Source organism: Rattus norvegicus, chromosome 4, assembly GCF_021556685.1.
Source record: "Rattus norvegicus strain SHRSP/BbbUtx chromosome 4, alternate assembly SHRSP_T2T, whole genome shotgun sequence".
NCBI lineage: Eukaryota > Metazoa > Chordata > Mammalia > Rodentia > Muridae > Rattus > Rattus norvegicus.
The window spans coordinates 128,664,474-128,671,206 of record NC_141537.1 but is presented as its reverse complement, the minus strand read 5'-3'; the positions used below and the strand labels follow the sequence as shown (position 1 = coordinate 128,671,206).

The window sequence follows — 6,733 nt, the reverse complement described above, 5'->3', positions numbered from 1 at the left end:
CCTGAGGCTGGACTTCCCTGCAGCAAACCAGGGTACAATGGGTCTAGCATTTGGAGAAGTGTTCAAATGTCTCTGATTACTCTGTACCCATATGTGAGGAGTTCTGAGGTACTGAAGGGACCTGGGAGGCTGTGCTGCAGACAGGCATCCTTACCTAGGGCCTTGCAATACTGCCTGGGGCTTCACAGTGGAAATTTGCTTTTTACAAAGCTGCCGTTCATTTTTTTTTTTAGTCTGTACTTAACTTTATTACTCAAGGGAAGACATACATTTTACCTTTGCATGTATCCATTTTTTGTTCATATAATTATAGTTTATTGAGAGAAACTACTCCTTAGCACACATTTTCATGTTTCATAGTTCGAGAGCACAGATCAGCAATGAACTTCTGTGAAGCGCAATCCAAAGAATTCTTTACCTTCTGAAATCACTTCGCACTCTGAAAGACACCAGCTTTCCCCATCTCTTCAAAATCTTTCATGGAGTCATAATACCCGTAGAAATCTGCATAAGCCTTTTTCCTTGGTTCAGCCACGCCAAACTTACAGGCAGCAGCAACTCTCAGGGCCACAATAAATGCGCCAAACAGTACGAACCCACGGGTGCTTGGCCGGAAGGCCACGAATCTGTGGTTTCTACAACGGCGCACTGGAACTCATGATAGCCAATGTCCTCTACACCAATGTCCTTCCAATGTCAGTTCTCGAAGAAATGAGAGCCTTCTCACATATACCCACTTATAAATGACATAGTCATGCTTATTGAACTTTTTTTTAAAGTGGGGCTTCTTTTATTTCCCTAATATTGTGTAAGAGCTCTTAATGTACTAAATATGTTAAATTTGTTGTAAATGTTTCTAATATTTTCATTTTAAACCTATATAATATACATTTTCTTTGTTTTGTATTTATCTTAATCACCATACAAAGCAAGATTTCCTTGGTTTTCCTGATTTTTATACAAATCTAGTAATGACTGGGAAGTCACTTTTTCTTCTCCTCCATTGCTCTGCCTTCTCTCCCTTTCTGTACCTTTCTGTTCCCAATAACCCCCTGTCCACATTCTTGTCTCCTGTGTTCTACTCAGGCACCCATTCATAAGGACTGTCATTTAGTTTTCTCTCCCACAGTCCTTTCTACCAGTTATTCCTTCAAAATTAGTCCAGTCAAATTTGTTGACTGTCCATAATTTTTATTTACTAACTCTTTTTATTATTGCTGTACATAATCTGCTTATGAATGAGTATGTAACACCCATGTCTCATGCACACGCATGTACGTGCACACTGAAAACACAGAACAAAGCCTGCTTAGGGTCATCAGGTAAGCTAGATGGAGCACAGAATAAACCAGCAGTACAGACTATAATCCCAGTACTCAAGGGTTAACACAGTGTTAAAGGGGCTTAACACTGAAACCAGCCTGGGCAAGACTATCTTTAAAAAGTAAAATAGAAAGAGTGGGAAGGAAAGAGCATGTGTCCTTCACTGGACACTGTCGATGTGGTACTTAGAACTATGGTAGTCACCTGTTAATGTCAAGGCTGACACATAAGGAATAGCAAGACAGAGTTAACCTCAAGTTAACCCCTGACCTTGACACTTCTTGCTATTAAAGAGGAAATGTTCCGGGGTTGGGGATTTGGCTCAGTGGCAGAGCCCTTGCCTAGGAAGCGTAAGGCCCTGGGTTCTGTCCCCAGTTCTGAAAAAAAGAACCAAAAAAAAAAAAAAAAAAGAGGAAATGTTCCTTATTGAATAAAGCAAAGGCCTCTGTGGTGGTTTGAATGAGAATGAACTTCATAGGTTTACAATAGTTGAATGATTGGTTCCCATTTAATGGAACTGTTTAGGAAGGATTGGGAGGTGTGGCCTTTGTCAGAGAAGGTGAGTTACTAGGGGTGGACTTTGAGGTTTCAAAGGTCATTCTGTTCATAGTTAGCTTTCTCTGCTACGTGGTTATTGATCAGACGTAATCTCTCAGCTGAGCTACGCACATGCCTGTCTACCCTCTGCCACACTCCTGCCACGATGGTCATAAACTACAGCTCTCTGGAACCATGAGCCCCCCAATTAAATGGGTTTCATTTTCTTTCCTTTCCTTTTTTTTATTTTCTTTGTTTTTTTTAAAGTGATCCTGAAATCTTTGTGTGTGTGTGTGTGTGTGTGTGTGTGTGAGAGAGAGACAGAGAGAGACAGAGAGAGACAGAGAGAGACAGAGAGAGAGAGAGAGAGAGAGAGAGAGAGAGAGAGAGAGAGAGAGAGAGAGTTTCTAAATACAACCTGCTCAGTCTATATACTATTATTGTAGGTATGTTTTCAGAGCCGACCATTTGGTATTGGGTAACTCATTGGTGTGCTCTTCCTTAGGAAGACTATTTCTCTCACTCTCAGCATCCCTTAGTTACCTGTAGTACTCTGTGTATGGATGAGGTTTCATGGGCATTTCCCCCACCACTTTGGCATGCCTGTTGTGGTCATCCTTTTTCAGACAATCTATGTAGCCAGGGTGATGAGATTTTATGGTTGTTGCTTCTGACATTACTAGGAGACACAATCTCACAGAAAACTCTGTTTCTCTGGTTCTTATAATTCCTCATGCACAATGTTTCCTGAGACTTGAGTTCAGGAATCATTTTGTAGATGTATCTTTCCATTTCCATTAGGACTGACTGTCAATAGAAGATAAGCCTCTTTGGACACATTCTTCTCCATGGAGACCTGAAAGTTACAAATGAGCAGTTAAAACACAGCCCCTGACTTCACACAAGTTTTATTCTTCAGAAAAATAGAGTTTGGTTATAAATCAGAGCTATCTACAACCAATAGTGTGTCCCCCACCTCCAGCTATTTCTAATGCCTTCTTCTCAGCTCCACGAAGCAAAAACTGATCCGAACCTCCTGTGTAGCCCCTAGTGACTTCTCCTGGGCTCATGAGGATATTTTTTCTTCCTGCTTTGTCCTCCCTGGAGTGACATCAACTTTTTGCTCCTGTTACTGAGCCTGCAGGTGCTCCCCCATCCCCAGAGCAGTCAGAACTCTGCTGTGAGATCAGGCAGCTGCATGAACCCCAGGGTACAACATCCTTCCTTTATCCTGGCATCCAGCCCTCCTCTGATCTGAACCATCCCAGATCACCCTGTGGCTGGATCAAATTCTGGAGCCCAACCCTGTGCCTTTTCTGCAAACTTAACCTTGTCATTATACTGACACTGTCCAAGGCCTGTGCTTGGATGCAGTGCCAAAACAGCTGGCCCACAAGGGACAGTCAGTCAATCTGCTGCCTCAGAAAGCCAGAAGTGAAGGCATTAGCTTGATGGAGTTCCTGTAAGAGCCAATCTGTTTTACTTTTAGCTGAATTTGCTCCGGTCTGTATCTAAGCACAGTACTCATCTCCTCAGGTTACAAGAGCCCACACAGTAAACAGCCACCATAACGAACATGTCTGCTTTACCCATGACCCCTGTCTTATCTCTAAAGGTACCTTGGAAAGTTCCTAGGACAAGTGCAATAAACAGCAGGGCCAGAAAACAATCATAGCCAAGAAATTAACAGCAGAGGACAATTTGCTACCTGTAGCAGGTAAGGAGAGGAAAGGAATTCTTTCTAAAGCAATGCTTTTCTAAAAGAAACCATGAGGATCTGAGGAATATATATATGAAAGCATCTCAGGCACTGGCTAGTTAGTTTCTGGCTAGTTTCTGAGCATGCTTGATGGAGGACTGCATTTCTGAGCATGCTCACCCTAAGGTTATACTTCAAGAAGGAAAGATGGCAGACACTTGTTACGTATGCTTAAGGGCATGGTATAAATGTTTGGACATTTTAAATAGCAGACAGGAATGCTTTCGGATATGCTCAGTTTGTATCACAAAGGTAGTGGATAAAAAGGCCTCTGGGCATGTCTGGTTTACTTTTAAAAAATTAGCTTGGTGTTTCCCCGAAAGAGATTGCCCAATGAGGCTGAATAAGATAGAGTGTCTGATAACCACCCTCATCCCCAGGTCAAAGAGATGCCAGGAAGAAGCACAAGAGGTTGAGGAGTGGGCAGCTCCCTTTGACCAAGGAATATGTTCACAGTGTGCCTAATCTATAGCATGCACTAGAATAAACCCATATCCATCTACTTCCTGTTCCCCTTCCCTTCCTGTCCCATCACCTCACTGGGTTCACCCAGAAGCTGGAGGGTGCAGAAGCCTGCTGAGGTGATCCATCCATGCCGGACTCCCAGGACACAGAAAGATAGAACGCAATAGAAAGTAGAGAATGAAGACCAGGCAGAGGAAGTCAGCCCGGTGTGCTTTAAGTTCCAGAAAGGCGAGCCGGAGCCTCCGTTTCAGTGTCTTGCTGTCTTGAGTTAGAAGCTGTGGTGACTCATAGGCTCTTACCCTTGAGAGAACTCTGAAACCCTAGGGACGTGTAGAACTTTTCTCAGGTTCGAATATCTCCACTGAGTACAGACAGCAGTTCATCTGAGACACTTTCTTTTCTGTTTTTTTTTTTTTAATTGGGTTTGTTTTGTCTTCTTTCTTAACCTTTTGGAGGGAAGGTCTCTTAGTTAATCAAGACTGACTACAACTTACCTTCTTCTACCTCAGCCTTCCAAGTGCTGAGATCACAGGTGTGAGCCATTATGTCCCAAGTGGTTAGGACACTTTTATTCAAACCCTCCCTGCAAACTACATCCTCAGAAGTTCTCCAAAGCAATTTAGAAAACTCCCTGAGCAGCAATCCTTCAGACCAGGTGATTCTATTTCAAAGCTCCATGCCCTGGATTCATGAGCCAACCCCATCTCCGTTTATCAAGACAGAGGAACCAAGAGCCATCCGTGGCGGCCCACGACTGGGGTCATTCATGAAAACCTAGCAACTAAAAATATTCTTTGCCCACTCAGAGGACCACACTGTTGCCAGTCTGCCATATTTCATCTCTTTAAACCCCTGACCTGCAGAAAGTGCTCTGAGTAGAAAGAGGTGGGTCATTGGCATGAATCAGTGTAAAGTTTAGACAGTAGTTTATTTGTTAGGCTCAGAACACATGAGAAATGGAGGAGAGATTTGTTTTCCATAGCAGGAGGCGGATCAAGCCAGCTGGCACCGTGCCTCAAATGAATAACCAAGGAACAACTAGATCAGTGTGAAGCAACTTGGTGTGAAAGTTAAGAGTAAAGATGGCAGGGGCTGGGAGGGGGGGCTTTCTGTGGGAGATTAAATGGTTCATGAGTCCCCTTGTCACCACACAGACTGCCGAGGCTAGTCAGTGCCCACCTACCACCTCTTATCACCTGTCACCACATGAGCCTTGCAGCTAGGGCCTGGATGTTGGCCTTTTCCCTCTTCACCACCTTGAAGAGTTATATGGAGTTTGCTTGGCTCAATCTCTTGCATTTCTATTCAGAAAATACAGACCTAGAATATCAGGGTAAGACTATAAAAAAGACCTGAGTTCTATCCCTGGAGACCAAGTTAAATGCAAGACCATGCCTGTAGCCCGTGTCTTTGTTCCCAGCACTCAAGAAGCATACAAAGACCAATATATCTTTATGAGTTTAAAGCCACTCTGGTCTACCCAGCGAGCTTCAGGATTCAGGGCTATACTGTAGGATCATGTCTCAAAGATAGAAAAATCATTTGCTGGTGTGTGCTTATACTCCCAGCACTGGTGAGGTGAAGACATGTGGGTCCCTGGGGCTCACTGGGCAGTCAGCCTGGCTGAATCTCAGGGCCCCAAGCCAATGAGAAACCCTGGCTCCAAAACAAGAAGGTGTGGGGAATGACTTCTGAGGAACAACATCCATGCTTGTCCTCTGGCCTCCACACATGCATACACAGATGAACCCACCCACACATAACCTGAGCACACAAAGAAGTTTTTAATTGTCACTCTGCCCTGTGCTGAGTAGACACTGGTGGTCTAGCAGCCTTGCACAAGAGGCATTTCTTAATATTTACATTAAATATAAATATATTTTAATTTACATTTATTAAAAATCATTGTTTTGCTGTATGGTTATCTATGGATTTTCATAACCACCACCACCATGTAGATACCTATCAGTTCATCCACTCCAAAACTCTCCCTCATGCTGAATCTTTGTGGTTAGAACCTCCCTATGGCTTCCTAACTCATAGAAATCACTGGTTGAATTTTGTCTCCTTTCAAACATCACATAAATGGAATTATGCTACGGACATAGCCTTCTGAGTCTCTAATAGCCACCTTCTATAAAGAAGTCAGAGTCCAGAGAAGTTTAGAAACATACCTAAAATCACATGGGTAGAAAAGTTGACCCAAATCTAAGTGCAAGCTCACCAACTCCGGCTCTATCCTCTGCCCAGGCCTTGGCTGGGATCCCACCCCACCTCAGTCTCCTCATCTCCTTCATGAAGATGTAGAAGGTTCTGATGCAGCCATGGATGCACAAGGACTTGGAGAAGTATGAAGCTCTTTGTGTAGGGCACACATGGACTATTGTCCTCACCAGTCTTTGTCCCTCACTGGGCATTTTGCAGGAAGATACTGGAGCCCTGAAATTACCCTCCTAAACTAAATCATAGCCTTCAAACTCAGGAATCATCCACCTTGTTTTTTGAGACAGTGTCTCTCCTTAGCCTAGAGTTGACTAACTCGGCTCTTCTGGCTGACCTGTGAGCTCCAGGGGTCCACCTTCTCCTCTACCAGAGCACTGCATTACAACACACAGTAGCACTCTGCCATTTTCATGTGAGTTCTGAGGC

At 43.7% G+C, this 6,733-nt stretch overlaps 1 pseudogene; it reads right to left on the bottom strand.

The window, feature by feature from the left end:
* Positions 1 to 408: 408 nt before the first annotated feature.
* Positions 409 to 659, bottom strand: LOC147994986 (cytochrome c oxidase subunit 6C-2 pseudogene; annotated as a pseudogene).
* Positions 660 to 6,733: the final 6,074 nt, after the last annotated feature.